This window comes from Oryzias latipes, chromosome 2, assembly GCF_002234675.1.
Source record: "Oryzias latipes chromosome 2, ASM223467v1".
NCBI lineage: Eukaryota > Metazoa > Chordata > Actinopteri > Beloniformes > Adrianichthyidae > Oryzias > Oryzias latipes.
The window spans coordinates 13375409-13396462 of record NC_019860.2 but is presented as its reverse complement, the minus strand read 5'-3'; the positions used below and the strand labels follow the sequence as shown (position 1 = coordinate 13396462).

Here is a 21054-nt window from a genome sequence, read left to right as displayed (position 1 = left end):
TGTCTTCACACTTAGTTTTTCACATGGTTCAGTGAGAGGATGACATTCAGATGCAGTTATGTGTGATGATGTCAGGACTCAAATGAAAGAACAACAAAGTGTACAAAGGAAGAGTTTGAGCTAACATGTTGAAGCTCTACTGGATATTGGAAACTTCTCTGTGTGAGTATACACTTCTCTTGTACATTAACTGTATTTTCCACACTGAGGCACACTTAAAAGCCTTAAAGTTTTTCAAAATATGACAGTGCACTTTATAATATTTGTGGATTAATTCTGGTTGGGCATAATGATTTTGAAGCTATTTTGAGAGGTTCTCAGTGCTGTGTCAAAACGTTAGTATGTTGTTTTTTTTTTTTATGAGTTGCAAACAAAGCTGGTTGTTATTGTAAATATAGTAACGCGGACAACATATACATGTAAGGCTGTGTTCTATGTTACTAATGAGGTTTGGAGTTAACATAGTCACGTTTGTTTTAGCAATTTTGGTCTGTTTGTTTTTTGTTTTTTCACGAGTTGCAAACAAGGTGTAGTTATTACTGTGAAGACGCTAACATGGCTAACATGTAGCAGTGTTGGACTGTGTTTTTTTATGTTAATAACATAATGTGGATGGAAAGTTCAACCAGCTGGGCTGAAAGTTCAACCAGTTGAACTTTTGACTTCTTGAAAGCCAAACAGCTTAACTTTGACCAGTCAGGGAGTCGGGTTTGGTAGTGACATATAAGTAGCCTCTTTTCAAAACACAGAAATTCCAACTGTTTGAAAAAAAGAATCATGAAGTAGAAATTACAAATTGCAGTTTGTGCCCAGCCAGAATTCTTCGACACCGAGTCTTTCAAATGTTGGAATAGAGCTGTGAAAAAAATACTAGAGCAAGATTCATTAGATTTTCACAATATTTTACACTAAGCCTCTTTCTGGCTTTCTGGCAGGAATGCTCTTGTAAAAAGTAGGGAAAAAACAAATGAAGAAAATGGGTTAGGGTTAGGGTTCACACTGCTTGTCCAGTGTGAACACCAAATGCTAAAAGCAAATTCATGAACGCACCTCACATACCCGGTGTAGCGTTATAATTTGGTGAACCTTTTTTATGACATAAGTTTAAAAATGGACCATTCATTAAAAATGAAATGTTGCTTCAAAAGCTCTTTTTTAACACAACTAATCCAAAGTCAGAAAAACCTTAACCTTGTACATTTTTATCCTGATGGATCACTTGCTGGACTTCATTTCCTTTTTGGTTCTCTCCATTATATTTTCATTTCCTACCTCCTCCTCCCATCCTCATCCCCTCTCCAACTTTCTGTCCATCTGTCCTTCTCGGTCAGTCTCCGCTCTCTCCGTGGACAACACACCCCTGACAAAACCCTCCAGATGTCCACATTTATCATTTATCTCAACGATCCCCTAAGGCTTTTGCTCTGTTTGCTTCCAAACGAGGGGCAAGTCCTTGGATCATAGTTTCTCTGAAAAATGGACTCACATGTTAGTGGATTAGTGCGATTAGAAGTAACCAATAATCTGTAACACTTCCTTTGGGAATGCCATCCGGTTAGTAAGCTCTGAATCATAATCAAATTTAAAACATGCACGCACAGGAAGAAACATACAATACTTTCACCCTTTTAAGGTCATTGAAAATACATAAATAGTATGACTTCACTCTTGGTTTAAAAATTGTTTTCTTGCGGCACAATGGTCGGGCTTAAAACAAGAAGCCTTCTTAAAACCCTTTGTCTAAAATTCTGTCTTCACCGACAGTTGTAAATTGATTAGTTGCCATTATTTTTTATATTTGATATTTTACTTGTCATACTAAACTTTAGGAAATCCAAAAAGGGCGCGCTAAGCAGTTTAAACATCCAAAATTTTGTGTGGCTTCAACAATCTCTCTTACAGAACGTTGCCAAAGTCAAAACAGAAAGTGACTCTTAAAAGATGAATGAATTAACGTTGTGTATTGTTTATAATCATGTCTATGCATACATGTAACACAAATCTCTACCTATAAGTATTAATAAAGATGCAAAAGTAAATTTGACATTTACGCTTAAAATGTTATAAACAAATGTATGTTTAGATCAGACATTATAAAGCACAGGCCCTCCTGGTTCTTCAGTGCTCTTGGTGACAAAAGTGAACTTTTCAAAATAGTGAGACCTCAGCAGCCGCTGCCTTTTATAACGACTTCTTTTACACAGTTCCATTGAAGGAGTTGCTCCTCCTTTTCCCTCTTCATGCTGTCAGCTCCAGCTCAGCCGCTCCTCTTGGTTCTCCCACTCACATCTCACCTTTTAGTCCTCGCAGTGGAAATAATAGTGTGTGACGCTGGAATCAGCGAGTGATTAGTGTGTGTCTGTGCGATGAGGTGATATCACACCCCTCCCAGGATGATGAGATGCGGATGAGACACAGGCTGGGCTGCAACTCAGTGTCTCGGACAGAAGGTCTTCCTATTGTCCTCTCACTTCCTGTTTGGACTGGGAAAGCAGCCGAGATTGTTTGAAAAAAATTCAGAAGAAACAGAAGAGGCTGCTTCTAAATAGACCAATGTTAATCTCTGAAACATCGGACGTGTTTTCAACTGTCTTGTCCCTTAAACGATAAGTCCTGTTTGATCTACCTAAGATGTTTTGTGTGACTAAACAGATGATGCACGCGAGGGATTTGGTTGGGTGTTCCCTCATGCAAACATAATACTATAAGGAGTCAGTAGATCCTTGAGTTTAATATTTTACTTAGCTCATGGAAGAAGATTTATTATATTTTACTTATTCTAGAATTGTATATTCAGTTGGCTGAACAACTATTTTACATCTATGTGGGTCTATTTGTTTATCTATTAACCTATATCATACATTCTTATACGACACATGCTAAGATAATTTAACAAAAATAAAATCTGGACATTTACCCTTTTTTGATTTCTGTAACTCTTTAACCATTTACACATTCAACGTAAACCACCCTATTCTCAATTGGTGAATCAACATAAACTAACTGATTTACTTTATATTTATGTTGAAATTATTAAATATTATTATTGGATAATGTCACTTACCTTCAGTTTATTTAACCCCTCTCCTTATCAAAAAAACCCCAAAACAAACCATCAATCCCCTTGAGTTGTTGGCAAGCTACCAACACGGGACAAAAAACAAAGATTTTTAAGTATCCCAAATCTATAAACAGGGTTACAAAATAGATTAGCACAGAAAAAAAAAAACAGTTGCACTTTTTAATTTTTTTTAAATAAACACCATTTTGTATGATGAGAGAACGCAGGATCAAGTTGTAGTCTGCTGCCAGAACGTCTTTTCAGTGTATGAAGCTCACCTGCAAGCCTGTATCAAGACTAGTGGTACACATTTCTCTGCAATACAACAGTAACAGACTAAAAATCAATGAAAAGTCTTTTACATTAGTAATCCGGAGACGAGTCACCATGGTTTTCCTGCTTGGACTTCTTGCACAACACAACTCTGAAAACACCCACCAGCAGTTGCTTCACATTGGCACATTTAAACGTCTAAGTGCTCATTGGAAATGATGTAACTTGGTGTCACTGGATGCTGTCCAAAAACAAAACCTCAGTGTTGCTGTTTGGCATGAAAATGCAGGTTTAAACAGAGCAGATGGATCTGAGATGGATTACCTCAAGCGAGTTGGGTCCCAATATATTTACTGTCAGTCTGAGCTGTGAGTGATACTGAAGATCACTGATAAATCCAGAGCTGTCGTCAGGCTTTTGTTTGCCATAAATCCATATTAATTTTTTACAAGGAATATGACTGTGAGGGTCACACATGGCACTCTGCAGAACAAACCTATAACTGAAGTGGACCAAACCGCCTGCAAACTCCTGCAACTCCATCAGCTGCCCACTGGTGGCAGTAAAAAGCACCAATCAGGGAAAAAAAGACGCATGAAGAGGAAAACTAGCTGGTTTTGTTAAGCTACAGCAGTGGTTCTCAATTATTTTTTGCAAAGCCCCCCCTAGGAAATAGAAAACGTAACTTCCATCCTAAACCTTTTCTTTTTCTTCTCAATAATTACATTTTTTTATGCATAATTTATCCTGACAGAATTTGTGCACTATAATATAGTGGTTCTTAAATTGTGAGAGTTATGTTCCAAAAATAACCTGCAATAGTTAAAATTAGGGCTGGGCGATAAAACAATAAGGATATGACGATAAAAAATTTTCTCTATGGAAAAATGAGACTATCCCGGTAGACTTTTATTTTGAAGGGTCCGAAATTAACACTCACCAGTTGCAAGTATTTTTTCCTCTTTGGTGAGTAATAGAGGGTTAGTCGCCACATGGTGAGTAAACCTTGTAAATTATTCATGATTCAAAATTATCCAAGCCAAGTATTATAGATTAAACCCAATTATCTGCTAGCAATTGAAGATCTATGTAAATACAGGAGACACAGACGTTGATTAACTTCCTCTGTTTGGTTAGCTATATAGTTTCTGTTTTACTTCTTTTGCTATTTGTGACTTTAAAATGTGAAGCTTATTTAGTTTGGAAGAGGAAATGATCATGTACATGTTCTTTGAGGACTTCTGGCAGTATTGAACTTTCTGTGGTACAAAGCTCATTTATTGTTGACAAAGTGCACCATTGGGACACCTCGGTGCTTGGAACGGTGAAGTTAATAATGAATGTCCTGAATGGCGGTTTTGAGTTGTCTCTGCGCAGGGTGATGTCACCATAGGGACAGACACCACACGTCTCACCTCAGTGGCTGAACACAACAGATGGCTCACATCTGGAGGAAATCCAGAGATGCATTTTAGCACTAAAGGCTACAAAGGCTCAGCTTTTGTCCACTGAGCCGCCGTGATGATGAGGATTGATGGTGATTTTTATGTTCTTTCGGAGCAATTAGCTTTGGCAGAGAGCCCCATCAAGAGGTTTTACTGGATTTCAGTAAAAAGCCCCAAAACATCTGCTGGCAATGATCCATAAAACTTAACTTACACCTTTGAGTTACTTTCTCAATTTTATTTTTCCCCAAAACAGAAAAGGATTTTGTTCGGTGTGTCGGGTTTACACAACAACGGAGTACAATCCACCTCTTTTCACACTTTAAAGTTTAAGGACTGAAAGGACTATATTATTATCACCTTTCTTGTTTGATGTACACAACTCACAAGACCTTTACATGTTCCTCCGCTGACAGGCGAAAAACAGAAGAGCACTAACCTAAAAACTGTAGACATGGCAATGAAAATGATTGCTATTTCTAAAACTATTGCAACATAGTCCTGGTCACATTCAATGTTGTATTTTCTCAAGAAAGGTATAAACTGGGCTGATCTACAGCATTTTAAATACCATAAAGCACCCTTGGTGTGCTTTAGCCATGTTCACTGGAGTTTACCTTACCCAACTCTATAATGTTCAAAAAAAAATTGATGTTTGGGCTGAACGAAGAAAAAATGAATATTGATGGATCCACCCACTTGCCAATCAAAATTGCCCCCCCCTAATGATTTTAAGATCTACACTTCAAAAAACGTTTCTGCAACCATCTGTACATCAATTTATTATGGGGGGTTTTGTCAGATTTTTCAATATTGAAGATGGAATTGCTCACTTCTGAAACCAGTCTCCAGTGGTCATAGGAGAATCTGCAACAATCACAAATTGAACAAATTGAGCAAGTGTGACCTCACCCATAGAAAAGTGCTTACTTTTTTACATTTCTCCCCTCGATACGAACACTGCCATGTTGCAGCCAGACAATAGCAGTCACTAGGAATTTGAGTCTGTCTGAGTTGGTGTTTCTATGGTAACTATTCATGCCAAACATGAGAGAACTTATTGGAAGTCCACATCTACTTGAATGCGGGAGTCTACTGTCAAGCAACACAAAATCTGTCAATCTAATATTTTAAACAATCCACGTGGGGGCCAGTAGGCACCACATAATTTTAAGGAGGCATCGGATTGGCCAATTTAAAACTTGCACTACAAAAAAAATAGGAGTAGCAAGAACATATTAAAAAATGTAGTTTTTTGACAAATCATAGCTCTTTATTTGTCAATAGAAGTCTATTGGATTCTTTCTATTTGGAAAGCAAAGAGGAGGAGTCACTCAGTCCTGTTTTCATGTAGAGTCAATGGTGGGAACGAAAACTATTTACAAGTTAAACTGGTAACTAACGGAGATTGTTCCAAGATGTTACAAAAATTGGCTATTTCAAAAATGTTAAAACTGTTTAGGGTTAAGACAAATGTGCCTAATGTTTGTATTCCAACTGGACACATTTGGTCCGCTTAAAGTGAACCAAAGTTCGTTTCCCTTGATAATCCGCAACAAATTTCCGTCTGAATGCACCCAAGCGGAACCTGGTCCAGGACCAAGAACTGCTCTCTGGCCCTCCTTTGGAGGTGGTTTGTTTCCAATCGGACTGAGCTTCGCTTTGCTCTGAGATTCCTCAGTCTGAGAGCAACTCGTTGAAATGTGGTCGGACGAATGCAGGCTCATCAAAACAACTTTTATCGTGATACACATTGCTTCTCACTGTTTTCCCAAAAATTTATGTGTCATAAACACTTAGCTTACTTTCTTAGCTGTCTTCCTAATTTAAATTAGTGAGTCTGGCGTTAATAAAGACATTCAAAACTTGTGAGCGAAATATAAAGTTTGAATGAACTAAAAGCACAGGACTTGCATCATTTTCTTTGCCCCGCCCTCTAAATCCCTGACCAATGAGTAAAGAGATATTTAGTCACATGGTTTTGTTTAGAAGCTTTAGTCCGAAACAAGAAAGTCGCCTTGACGGCAGTCTAAATACAGAATAAACACAAGGTTTAGGACTCGATCTGGACCAGATTAAGCAGACTGGTTCCGAACCAAACAGTTTTCCCAGTTTGAATACACCCTGAAACCTCTAACTCTGGAATCTTATCAACTGATTACATGTATTTTGGGGCATTCTCTATAAACACTGTTGATGTGTAATGCTATCCGCATGTGTAATTGCATCAAACATTGTATTGCCTTATATTGATGAATGTGTACAAAAATTCTAAGATGTAAAACTTTTTAAACTGTGTAACTTGAAAAGAAAGATTACATTGCAAATTGCTTGTCTTTGCAGAAAAATGCTGTTTTTAAAAAAAATTGACAGACATTGTCAGGCTACAAAGAGATGGTCAAATCGGACTTTTCAGAAAAAAACATTTGCCTTGGAAATTGCCGTTTAGACTAAACTCATGCTTTAAACAAGTAGTTGCGTTGGTCATGTAATTGTAAAAATGTGAAGTTTATTTTATATATGCTGTTCCAAAATGTGCTGTAAAGTACTAAGTGTCGTACACCTGATTCTGATCATTTGGATTGGTGAGAAAATACATTTGGTAATATAGTGTATGATAAGTATTACCTTTGGCACACTAAAAAACAATTTTTTGATGAAATACGAGTTATTTTTGCAAAGTCATTTTCCACGTAGAAGTAAGACGACTCGATCTCTGAGGCACCGCTTTTCACTCATTGGGGGTTCTGCCCACTTCATGAAGTCATCCTAGAGCCGGCGTAGACATAGCGTCTGTCTTGCCCACGAAAACAAACAACATCAGAACTTTTGCAAAGATGGATGTGCATACTGTGCATATAAAACTTTTGGTGGAGTGTGTGTGTGTTAGCCTGGGAGCAGTGCTGGATGTGCAGACTCTTCCTGGAAGGGGCTGTTCCCCCTTTTGTGACGTCAATGTGAATACTCGCTCGTTGACGTGGATTGGGTGGGGCTGGTGCTCAGAGAGCAGAGTTTTAAAAGGAATGTGAAGAGATGCCTAAACAGAGCAAATATATATATATATTTCTTTTTTTTCCCCCGGGGGAAATAACATTATAATACACCATTATGTAATAAATGTTTATTATCATTAGTATTTTAGCTATAATAAAAAGCTAAGTTACATTTTTTTCCCTTAATAAGCACCAACTTTTTAGAATTTTATTGTAGTTACAATAATGTATTTATTGTTGGGATGTTTTAAATACATAGGCCACACGTGGGCATTAAACAGACCAGGGGGTTCAAGCACTGTGTAATTTCAACACGGGTGCTGTATTCTTGTTTAAAAATACTATATTAGAGTTTGTGTTCTTTTGCTATGAGAAGTGGAAATAAATCTACAAAATACTTTGTTTGTTCTGTAGTTATCATACACTCATTTAGACTTCAGGAAAGTAAGCCGGTCATTTAAACAAACAAAAAAAAACAACAACTGTGGGGTTTTAGAGTGAGCTCATGCTATACTTACATTAAATTAGAGAGATTCAGACACAGCATTTACATTCCGCCTGCTTTTTGTCCAAACCGCAGATACTGCACCGCCTTCTGCACGTTTGAACCCTAGAAAATCTAAATCATCAGAGGCTCCTGAAACTGGATAGACCCTTTAAACGCTTTTTTTTTTTTTTTTTAACCTCCAAGCTTTGGTCACAATCCCAACCTGCCTATTCGCCCTCGCCTCCATCTCTGTCAGCAGAATCTTCTCAGTGACAAGCTCAGAAGCATTTGTCCGGGATATCAATATTGTCTGACTTCATCACTCTGATCTTCAAGGGTGAGGCTTTAACCTCTCTGGATGTCTCTATCCCTCCATCTTCTGAGGACACAAGCAGCTGTTTTAGTTTCTGCAGCGGGTCAACTGCACTTTAAATTAAGAGATTCTAGAATACAATTAATTCGACGGCATCCGTTGACTTTGGAGAAATGCTGTGTAATTACAGCTTTGGGCTCACATTGAAAATACTTGGAAAAAACTCAGAGGAAGAATGTGGTTCAGAGGGGGGGAAAGGGCAGCCTGTTTTGTTTCGCTGTTATGAAACAGCTGCTTTAAGAAATTGACCCTTTATTTTGTGGTTCAGGAATAAGGAGAATGAACCATGGGGGCCATTGTGCTTGTTGCCTCCCAGTATTTATGTTCTTGGCATTGATTTCAGCTCCTGAGATGCAAAAGACAGAAAGTTAAGTTGCCTTTTTGCGAGTTTTTAAAGGTCTTTAGAGGCTTGTAAAAGATGAAACAATTAAAACACTGTTATTTTTTATCTACAGCATTTAAGAAAAATCTTAGTACAGTTTTTCAATTTCCCGTTGGGTTTAATAATAAGGAAGAAAATGTGAGAAACGGCACGCTGCCAACTGTCTTCCAACCTCATAACCTCCCAAAAAAAAACAATCTCTCATCAATCATCTCCAGCACCTTACATCAGATCAGTTAGGAGGGAATTTAAAACCCACCTGTGGCTCCTATTTCTTGGTTTCTGGGGTTTCTTGTCAAAGTTCTGGATGAACTGGGATCGGGTGGTCCCTCTGACAGTTCCCCATTGTTCCTCGGTGCCCAAAGCTCGAAATGACTGATATCTATATCACAGCTTGACACTCAACCGCTGTCTTCCTTGGCAAAGCAAACTTTTGTTGGACACAAATGTGTACCAATGAAGAAAACCTGATATACTTAAACTCATTTGAGGTCCTAAATGAGAAAGACAGCCGACTACAAGAAAATGCAGCTTCTCTTCACCACTAATAAAAAGCTTTATTCGTTTGTAACAACTCTGCGTGATCTCAGTTTTTTTTTTGTTTTTTGTTGGTGTCAAGGAAAAGTCATCTATAGCCAAGTTTGATTAAAACCAAACCTCTCTGACACGTCGTAAAAGCATTAAAAAGTTTAAAAAAAGCTATTTCCAAATTAGCCAAACACATAAATTCTAATCAGTGGTTGCCTATTCAAAAGAGGGGAAACTGGGTGTGAATTCAGGGTGTTGGTCGACCTGCTGTGTGGGTTTTGTTGTAGATATGTTTGTTTGGCCCCGTGGTTGCTACCTGTGCTAGAAACAACAAAACAGTAGTGTAAACTTGATCCTTATGTGTACAAGAAGGTCTTTGAATTCCCTTAAAGGAATCATTTTTGGCCTAAAGAAACAGATCTACAGACAAAATATACCTTCCCCCCCTAGAAATACTTTTTTTTTTCTATGAACTTCATCCAATTTTGAAGAATGGGACTTTGTAGTTATGCTCACCCACAACATTTGAAAATCAAAACAGTTCTTTAGATAAACAGCTGTCACTTTGATTGTGACCAGCGTGATACAACAAACTAGACAAATTGGTTATTTCTTAGTATTTTAGAGCAATGGAATCGATTTTTAAGCTTGACCTTGATCTTAGGTAAAACACATGAGCAGTAACTGGGGTAGCAATGAAGGTCCAAAACTTAAAAGCCTTTTAAAAAATCTCCAGCCCTTAAAGATTTATTTTGTTTTTGTAAAAATGTAATGAAAAACTAAACAGGTTTATCAGAGATTCTGCTTTTAAAGCAAAGGGGTATTTCCTTTTTTAATTTTATTTCCTCATAATTGTTTTTTTTTACATATTTTGCCAAAGTTCCTTTTGCATCCACTTTGTTTAAATTTAGTCAACAACTAAAAACTAAAAAAAACCTTGCACCATTATTTTTGTGTTATGCAAAAAAAAATTAGTACTAAATTATACAGATTCGATTTTTAGAAATCACTTTAAACCCTGGACAACCAAATATGGCATGTTATGTTCTAATATTTTAAATGACTTTTACAGAATGTAAATACAATAAAATATTTCATTAATTTAAATGTTAGGCTGCCCTAAAAGGCTTTCATAAAGGTTGGTCTGGTTTATGGGTGCCATTTAGCTTGAGACCAGAAAAATACTTTTTTTTTTTGTTTTTTTTAACTTGGCCTGTCCAACAGCTGGGCAAACAGATGAGAGCTGAGGGCCTCTTGTGTTGGACTTATTTTACTTTAACAACAGGAGTTATGAATCTTCAGACAAGCCAGAGGTATGTCTGAATAAACCCCTTCTGTAATCAAGACCAAACTTTATTCATTTTAATCATATTTGAAACTCTTATGTGTTGGACCTTTTACCTGTAAAAAAAGAAAAAAAATGAAAGGATTCAAATGTTTTTATTATATTTGTAAAACCTGTTGTTTTACCAAAAAGAGTTTCTTAAATCTATTGTTTTTTTGTTTTTGTTTTGAAGTAAATAATAATGTTAGACAGCAGGATAAATCTCAAGAATATCCTAATTTATTCATTCATTTTCTCGTGTTTGTTCCCTTTCGGGGTCACAGGGCTGTCGGAGCCTATCCCGGCCACTTGTGGGCGAAGGCAGGGGACATCCTGGACAGGTGGCCAGTCTGTCACAGGGTAAAGTGTCCACAATCACACACCCATGCACACTCACATTCATGCCTAGGGACAATTTAGATTGACCAATTAACATATGAGCATGTTTTTGGGCGGTGCAGGAGCCACAGTCCCTGGTGAAAACCCAATAAATAACACATACAAAATATTAGATAAGTTATGTTTAGTATATCACTTATTATAGACTTAAAGTATAGTATGCTCCATTTTGCATACAGACCTGACTACAAACAACCATATACTGCTTATGTAAGTCCATTTGAGAGACTCCACTTCTGTCAAGAAGAAAAGACTCACCTGTCACCACCATGATTTACTTCCCCTGTTTTCACAGTTCAGCCTGACCATGTACATTCACCAAAATAAGATGTTAGCTTTAGCAGACGCAGGCAGGCTCCTTCCTGCCTTCATATTTCACTCAGTATCACGACTTCCTTGGCACGGATCACAGCCACAGACCTATTGTTCAGGCGCTGCAGCTGCCATCTGTTAGGACCTAAAGTTTCACGCTGCTGCTTCCTTCCAGCCTGACAGGACATGAGTGGAGGGGGGAAAATGGACTTCTGTTGCCCTGGTATGCCAAACTTTTACTCAAAATGGCACCCTGAACAAACGCAATGGGAGTTTTTTTTCCTGGCTTGTAAAAGTATCCGTTGCCAAGTCAACTCTGCCCTGCTCTATGCGGCCTGTTGCAGCTTCAGTCTGCGGATCATTTGTCTACAGCTCTGGCAGAGGCCATACACGGTTCACAGCAAGCCTTAGAATGTCATGCTAAGGCTACATTAGCTGCTTTTTTAGTTTTTTTATCCACTCCTTGACTACTCCTCTCCACCCTTGGTGCTATTTCCCTTCACAAATAAAAGAATGGCTCATACATCACTCCTGCAAATTCCCAGTCACACGAGTCATTTGTCAAGTCCATTCAACTTGAGCGTTCGGTTGTTTTTTTTTAACATGTCAAAGGATTCAAGCCTGATTGGTAAAACCACTTCTACTTTGAAAGACCCACTCCGATGAAAGTGATGTTTTTAACATTTTCTTGTGGCATTTTTCTGATGGAGGATGAGAACTTTTGAACTGGCTTAAATATTGTAAATTCCTTTATCTTATCCTTATCTTACTAGTTTTATTTTTTAAGCCCACTAATGCCTTGTCTCTGTATGCTTTGTCCTTAACATAAAAGCATAAATCACAGGTGCCAGATTTGATGGCCAATAAAGCTGATTCTAACATATAAAGAGAAAATTACGCCTAAAATGTTCTTTCTGAGTATTTCCTTATTCAGTCAGGTACGGACAAAAAAGATGTAATTGTTACATATAAACTACAATTTCTCTGCTCTGCTCCATTCTGATTCATCCACTTTCAGACAAATAGATCCATGTATGTCTTTGTTTTCCTCGTTTGAGGTGGCATCAGGTTCCAAACCGTACGACTGGAAATTCCAATATTGTCTCACAACTCAGAGGTGAATTTTTAATGAACTTTGTCCTTAAAAATGGCATAATCAAAAGAGCTTTTACATCGATCAAAAGATTTTCTTAGTGGGTTTTTAGACCATTAAAAAGCAAAAGAGTTCAATAAAAAGTGGTAAAAACCAAAGTAAATTATGAGCAAAATAAGATGTTTTGAAATTCTAAGACTTTATGCAAAAACTCTACAACATAAAAACAAAACCGTTTTGCTGTATTTTATTTAAAGATTGATCCTTCTTTGCTAACAAGCCCTAAAATGGCTGGGAAAAGTACAAGCAGCCACTCTGGAGCTCTTGTGGTTGGTGAGGTCTAATCGCTGCATTCTGTCAGGGAGATGTAATCACATTGCGTCATGCGATGAAAAATCGCTGGCTTTAATTACCCTCCCGGTTTACAGATGGAATGGAGGGACCATTTTGATGTGCAAACACAGTTCATTTTAAGAGCCAACATGTGATGCATATTTGCGTTTTGAGGGCTACCTGCACATGTGTGAAATGCAGATGTTGGAACTCGTCTCCATCGCCACTGATAAACATCTGTTGCTGATTTTAATTTTTCCTTTATGGAGCACACTGCAGACTTGCATTATAAGCTCATATGTTTCACCTTCAAACATGTGGGACCTTTGAAATAAAAAAAAGTACACAAACTGATGTTTTAAAAGGGTTTTGCAACCTATGGAAAGTAAAGCATGTATACTAACCTTAACCCTTGAACTTAGATTAGGCCTTGTCGTTCTTGTGAGGAGAGGAGTATGAATTCCCCTAATATCATCAACTTTATTGGAGGAGATTTAGACAAATGAGACTGAGGTCAAGAAGACTGTGGAGAAATCAGCTTGTTATCTGACCAGAGAGGAGAAGGGAGTGTTTACTGACCAGCCCAATTTGGGTCAGTGGCTTGTCAGATTTTCCTTCTGTGTGGGAGTGTTGCAGGGACAAATGTCCTCATACACAAACATCCACTAAGAGTAAGTAAACGAAACAGAATGTGGTCCCATTTGTCTTCCTTTTCATTATTTTTCTTATCTTCTGTTTAATCTTAATCCTAGTTAAAGATCCACTCTGAGGAAAACTGTGTTTTTGGAGATTGTAAGATGTACTTTTTCTGATGACGGAGGACATTTTTTGATGGAAATTATGCTTAAAATTGTATGTCTGAGTGTTACTTTATTCAAATCGTTGTGAGTCAAGAACTGACGAAAAAAATGCAGTTTAAAAAAGCTTGTAGCTACAATTGGCAGGCCACAAGCTCTTTGCTTTACTTCATTCTGATGGCTGGACTTGTAGACAAATAGATCCATGTACGTCTTTGTTTTCCTTTCCCGGTTGGGACTGTGAGAGGCCACGTGTAAGGAGCTTGCCGCTCCTTGGCCTGAATAAATCGCTAACACCTTATTTAATAGATGATGAGCGCTAGTGGAGTGGCAGAAATTTGAATGTATCTGCTGTAAATCAAAGTATTATTCACACCCATCACCCTGCTTTTAATGACATATCGCATGAGTAGGTTATTCTTTATTCACACAGTTAGGATTTAATGGAAATAGTGTAATTGTGAAATTGTGTTTTTTCGACATTTGTAGAATTTTGATAGTTTTGCGCATATGTGTTATGGAAACAGCTAATGACTACAATATTTGAACATGAAGGGGATTAGAGGCTCTGTGTGGGGTGGGGATAGGGGCTTATATTTTTTAAAGTTCTATATTGTTGTGGTTGTTTTATGTTTTTATTCTGGTGTTCTATATGAATAGTGCTATATAAATAAAGATTGGTTTGATTTGAATATTGAAAATCCAAACCTTTTGGCTGAAAAAAATCCTTGCCGTAAAGTAATCTGTACAACATATTTTTTTTTTACTTTTATGAAAGAACAGCATATTGACAAAGCTGAGGCTTTAAATATTATCCTCTAAATACATTTCTGTTCCTAAATACGTCTTGTTTTGAAACATTTGTAACATTTTGTTGTGCTAACAAAGCTGTAAATTTGGGGTCAGATTTAGACTTAAAAAGTTAGAAACTAAACTTCTGTAATGGAAAAAAAAAACAGTTTATAAGTAGGACTCTTAGGGTCAGCCATTTAAGTGTACATCCCTTCATCCATCCATCCCTTGTTCTGTTCAGTTCTTCTGGAAGTGGACAAAGGCATTTCCAAAAAAGCTGAGATAAATAACAGTAGTCTGGGGTCTACCCAGAAACCTTGTAATATGCTCCTATCTGACTTGGACCACAGGGTACCAAATGTTGCAGTTCCTTAAAAAAACAGTGGGGGCTGGTGTCAAAAATGAGCAATTTCCTATTAATTCAAGGGTTAAAAAAATCAGATTTTACCCCTAAAAATATACTTATTTCCAATTTTTTTAAGGATCTTTTTGATTTATGAGAATCCTTTATTAAACATGATGAGAGGTCAAATGTGCATGCGGTTTTCTAATATCCAGGTGCATGGGCCCAACAGAAATTTCCAGTTTTTCCCCAACTTCCAGCTTAGGCACATTGTTGAGGCGGGTGGAGTGTACTACAATCTGCTTGGCAGAAACCAGTGGGTGACGTCAGAAATTACCCATCAAGTGTATGTAATGCTACGACTGTATGACTTCACCATGAAGTTGTGCACGTGGTATTCTCTTCAGAGGTCAGAACCTACTCACTGTGCTTTTGAATTGTGGAGAAGAAACAGCTGCACTCCTCCCGGATGTCTGAACTTTGCATGATCTAAGACCGTATAGTCAAAACTCCACTCCACATTTTTGGGCTGCTCCAGCAGGCACTCCATGAAAAATATTTAGAGCTCTCAGTGTTACCTAAGGCCAGGGATGTGTTGCCACATCTGGAGACAAAGTAGCATAGTGTGTTTTAAACCAACTATTCCCACTTGTGTCAGGTCATGCGAGGTTAAGGAGCGCTGTTGAATGTGTTGCATTTGTGTGATAACTGACCCAGACATGAATAGATCCAGCTTCAGCAAGCAGAACTGCAAATATCTAAGTTATGCCACTCAATGTTTGAGGAACAACTTCCTTTTCCATATAAGGAACTGTTTAAAACTTCACAGAATGTACTACAGAGTTCACGTATAGGATATTTTATGGCAAAACTAACCTCTTTGATCTCCATTCATCTTTCGGCAGATTGAAAACATTTACAGGAATGTTTAATATTCAGTACACTGAGAGACTTTTCTAGGGGTGATTCATTGGAGCAATACAGGTGTTCTCCTCCACAGAGTCAGGAAATATGCAACAACTTTTGCTGGGAGCTCCACCATCAAATACCTGCTCTACCTGATGAATAAGGGAGCTTTTTTTCCCTATTGGTTTAGAGAGTACGGATAAAATCTTAACGATGCCTAAGTGCCGACAGATCCTGCTCGTGTTTGCACATGACCTTCGCGTATTTACAATGCAGCAGCTGCTCCACAACTTCCTAAAACATGTCGTCATTTGCTCAAAAAACACAAAGTTCAAGACCTGCCACCCAGGGTTAGCTTGCAGAGGCTTGAACAGCCCTCATTAATATCCAAAGATCGCAGATCGTAAAAGAATAGAGAGCCGGTTTCAAAGAGAAGGGCAGGTCTAGATAATAAGCATCTCAGGCGTAATGGTGAGGCCATCACAGAGGAATGTCCTCAAACTGATCCACATGAGTGATGTCATCACGCCTGTCCTCTGTTTAAGTTAACCAGATGGCATGAGCATATAATGTCTGTGCTCTGTAAACTGTTGGGATATAAAGATTATATGTTCCTATATTTGCAGCTACTTTATTTTGTGTGGCCTAAAATTGTTTCTCTCAATTACTTTTCTTTTGATCTAGCAAAATAAGTGAAGATTACTTGGCAGATGGATTTTTTTAAATCTAAAACCAATTTTTTTTTCCGTTGGACAAAAAAACAGCTAGTCTTTTATGATTAGTTCATACTTTTTTAAGTATGAAGTTTGATTTTACAGCTTTGCCACAAAATTAGTTTCGCTTGCTTATGCACTAGAAAATGCTAACGGATATTGCTTACAATAAATACAATTTAATAAACGTCAGAAAATGGCATTGATACTTCAAATGAAAAACCCCAAAAAATGTTTTTTTTAAGCTCATATTTCTTTTGAAATGGATAAAAACCAGGAATGGGGTGGAATCTTTCAATTAAAGACTCACTCTGATCATCCTTTGATCTATTGTTAAAGTGTTCCCATTGGTCTTTTAATGATGATTATGCCGATTTTAGCCAAAATAGTAAAGGATCCTGTGTCAAATTTAATGACAGTTTCTGCAGAGCTGCAGGAGTTAATCAAAAATCTGCTTCTTAGTGTGTGGGACCGTTGGCACGGAGCAACCCCAACCCCCTTTTCCATAACTGAGAGCTCTTTGTTTACGTGCTGTCCTGCTAGCTTACAGACCCCTCACACCCTTAACCTAACATCAGCGGTGGAAAAAAAGCGGGAGCGGGGAGCTTGCGCCCTGCCCACCATATTTTCTATGCAACAAATTTGTTTTTGTTTTTTCAAACAGCTTTTTTTCATCTACTCCTGATTATTAACGATTCAAATAAAGAAATACTCAGATTTGAGCTTACTTTTCTTTAAATATGTCCTACTTAATCAAAAAATACAACAAAACATGTTAAAACACTTCCATTGGAGTGCATCTTTAATTGATGAAATTTGAATCCCCTTCAAAGGTCTTCTTAGATCTTTCAAAAAAACAATAGTAGTGGACGTGTTACAATTACTGTAAAGCTATGTTTACACGTGTCAATGAAAGTCTAAGTAAATCTGCGTATATTTGTATCTTGAGCGACCATGTTTACATGTTGCTACAACTGAAGTTCCTACGACCATTTTCGGGCTATTAGGCATTGAACGCTCTTTGAGAGTTAAACTAGGTCAAACTTTGACTAGTCAGGAACTTGGATTTGGTAGTGACATATGAATGGCGATCCTTTTATTTCAGGGAAGTGCCAATCATTAAAACATATTTTACGGAGGAGAAATTAATAATTGCGGTTTGTGCCCAGCCGAAATTATTTGACAGGCATTCATATATGGGAATAGAGCTGTGAAAGAATAAGCCAGGAGCAAGGTTTGCAACATTTGCATGGCTTCAACATTTTGCAGCAAGCCTCTTGCAACTGCAGGTGACGGACATGCGCTTGTAAACAGTAGAAAAAGAGAAGAAGCCCCTCCCCGCTTGTCCAATTTAAACACTGTGGGCTAAATTCAAGAACACGCTAAACACGTGTTCTAGAACGAGTGTCACATACCTGGTGTAGGTTTTTGTCCAATCAACTCAACAATCAACCATCTGCATCACCTAAGCCAAGACACACAGGATTATTGCACCTTTTTTAGAACTTTTTATGATCGACATTCGTTACACATGTTAAGTTTAGTATTTTTAAATTAGTTCCTCCTTAACCCGGATGGAGATTTTTTTGTCTATTAAAACTTCTTCTTGCTTGGATTTATAGGATGCTACAAATATATAATGGGCTACTCTTAATCTGCCAGCATTTACGTTTACTTGATCATTTTTATAGATCAGTCAAAAGCTACAACTAAAACAGCTCCCTGTGAGCTTTCTTTTAAAACGATACCAGATTTGACTTCACCGTACCCATGAAAAGCCGTGTGAATTTCACTGACATTACATCACCAGAGTTCGTGGTTTTCATGTTTTGCGGTACTTGCTGTCATCCTTAACACGCAACTGTACAGTTTCTATGTGCTTACAGTGTCACTGCACAGCATTAGCCTAATCCCTTCAGATTGGAGCTTTTTTTTTTTTTTTTTAGTTGATACAACACATGACACCAGAGGGTACATATGGTCGTAAAATCCTTCCCGTGCTCTCGCTCAGAAGAACAAAGTGAAGGAAAATGCCTGCTGAGGCCTCACTGTGTGTGAAGGAACATCTGTTGATGGTAAGGGTGCTGCTGTTACCGCAGTACCTGGCGTACAATGAGGTCATCCTTGGCGGACCGCTGCTCTATTGACAATCAATCAGAAAGGAGCTGAGTTCATCCCCAAACCCCCCCACCAGACAGATTTATAAGCCTTTTAGTGATTCTTAGAAGGAGGTCAATCTCAGGCTTCCTGCAGGAAGAGGCCTCAAAACATAAAAAATAAAGGAGTAGCTTTTAAATGAACATTTTTATTTTTAGGAGACAGACGCTCTAGATGTACCCTGGGAGGTAATCACTACTTGTTTTTCGGGGGGAAATAAAAAAAAATGAATGTTTGCAGCTGAAGTGGATCATTGTACAGTGTATTAACGAGTGAAATCAAAACCCATAAATGTTGAGCAATGGCAGCTGCTTTTAAATCATACAAGGCTGTTTGAGCTTCCCTTAAACAAGTGATAAGTGGCTTTTTTTTAGGTTATTTAACCCGCCTGTAACAATATTTTGAAAGGAGTGTTGTGTCTAACAGAAGCTGCTGAATGGCTTAAATGTAAAAGCAAGATTTGTTTCTTGCTTTTACCTCCATGTTTTTTTTTTCAGATGATCAAAGTTTTCTCTCATTCTTGTCTTAACCTTTTAGTAAATGAGCTCTGGGTCTTTGTAAAAGGTTACATTTGTGGACTAATTCGTTTTTTTTTTCTTTTCTAATTTTAATCATGACCTTTTTTACGTACTACTTTGTAAATTGGAAGTAATACAACAAGAACAATTAGGCTTTAGGGAAGTTTTTAGCACATCAATGCATTAAATATAATAAAAACCAAACTCTAATAAATACATGGTTTATTTCTACTTTGATTTCACATGTATTATTGTTTCCAAATGATTTTAAAATCAAATTTAATTGTTCCATTTCCATTGTTATGTTTAGATATGCTGTCACAAGTAATTTTTAAATTAAAATCAATTTAACATTTTAAATGTTTTTGTTGTTTTTGCAGTTATCTACAGAATCCTCTGATGCCCTAAAACACTAACTTTAAACATATTTCACCATAAATTATTACCAAAACATCGCAAGTACTTATTACTGTTAAAACAAACTCCACAGAACAATACCATTACTCTTCCATTTAGTGTGTTAAAGGATTGCAAGTTGTACATGTGTCCTTATCCTTCACTTTAAAACGGTTTTCCTGAGCAGATGTGGTTTGTTTTGTAAGAAATTCAAGTAAAAACATTAATTAGCAAATTAAAAATTTTGCACGAAAAAAAACAAAGTAATTAGAACGGGAAAAAAAATCAATTTTTATTTGAATACACGCAAAAACTAGAAGAAGAAAAGCCTTTTTTTTATGCAAAACGCTTTCTTTCAGGACAGATGTACTAAGAAGATAATTTCAGATTCAGATGCAAACAAATAATTTAAGATGTGTCATTTTATACTGTAATTTATTTTCCCTTTGTTCCATCTCTAAATAAAGATGTATGTCTACAAGTGAATTCAAGGGTGACAAAGTACACACATCACCTATTTCCAAGGTAATCTGGGAAACCATCAGGCATTCAGGCTGATGGATTGCTCTGAGAGCCGCTAGCTTAGCTTTGCTCTCAGTTGTATAAATCTTTCAGTCCTTCTCACACAGTAATTAGCGCCACCCTGGACATAGGAGTATTTTTCATGGCAGCCTGTCCCTCCCGACATGCTCGGTGACAAAGCACAGACGGTCGTCACACCGCTCTGGGCTCCAACCCAAACACCCCTGTCTTGGGCGCAACGGCTTGATTGTCCCGAACAGGTCACGGGCCGCCGTTCAGCTGTGTTTCCGCTGGGAAATGAACTGCTGAGCGTGCGTTGTGAGTTTGTGCTCTCACACACCCTTGTGTGTGTAATATTTTTAATATTGCTGAGGATGCAATAAACAGAGGAAGGCTGACATTTACATGAGGAATCGGGGCAACAATTTTTCAAGAATATTTCATCTCAAGTTTCTCTCAATTTGCAACAGTTGGCAAGTTTCACCAGTGAAGGATTTAAAGGTTTTATAGAAATAGGTTGATGTTTAGTTAATTGACGCTTCCTTTAAAGTTTTAGATTGTTTTTTTTTTTAGTTTTGAAGACCCCTCTAAAGCCCAGAAGAGATTTTGGAATGCGTCCGATTTTCTTGGTTGGGATTATGTTCTGTTATGGGATGCTTTGCGTTTTTGATTGACAAGAAAATCAACCTATAAAAACTTTGCTGAAGCAATTGTGTCTCCTTTCCAAACCTCCGTAGATGAAGATGCTATTTAAAGCTATGCTGTTTGTCTGATTTTAAAGACACTACTTTTTCCATATTTTTCCATTTGGAGGGACAAATGAAGGGGGGTTTATTTAAACACATCAAAATATTATTTTGTGAAGGATACATTATCTGAGCACTTTTACCCAATAGATGTCACTGGC

General features: G+C 37.5%; 1 protein-coding gene across 2 annotated transcripts in view; it reads right to left on the bottom strand.

The window, feature by feature from the left end:
* LOC101156068 (filamin A-interacting protein 1-like) overlaps positions 1-21054 on the bottom strand; it is a 78012-nt gene that overhangs the window by 24522 nt on the left and 32436 nt on the right. The window lies entirely within an intron of this gene.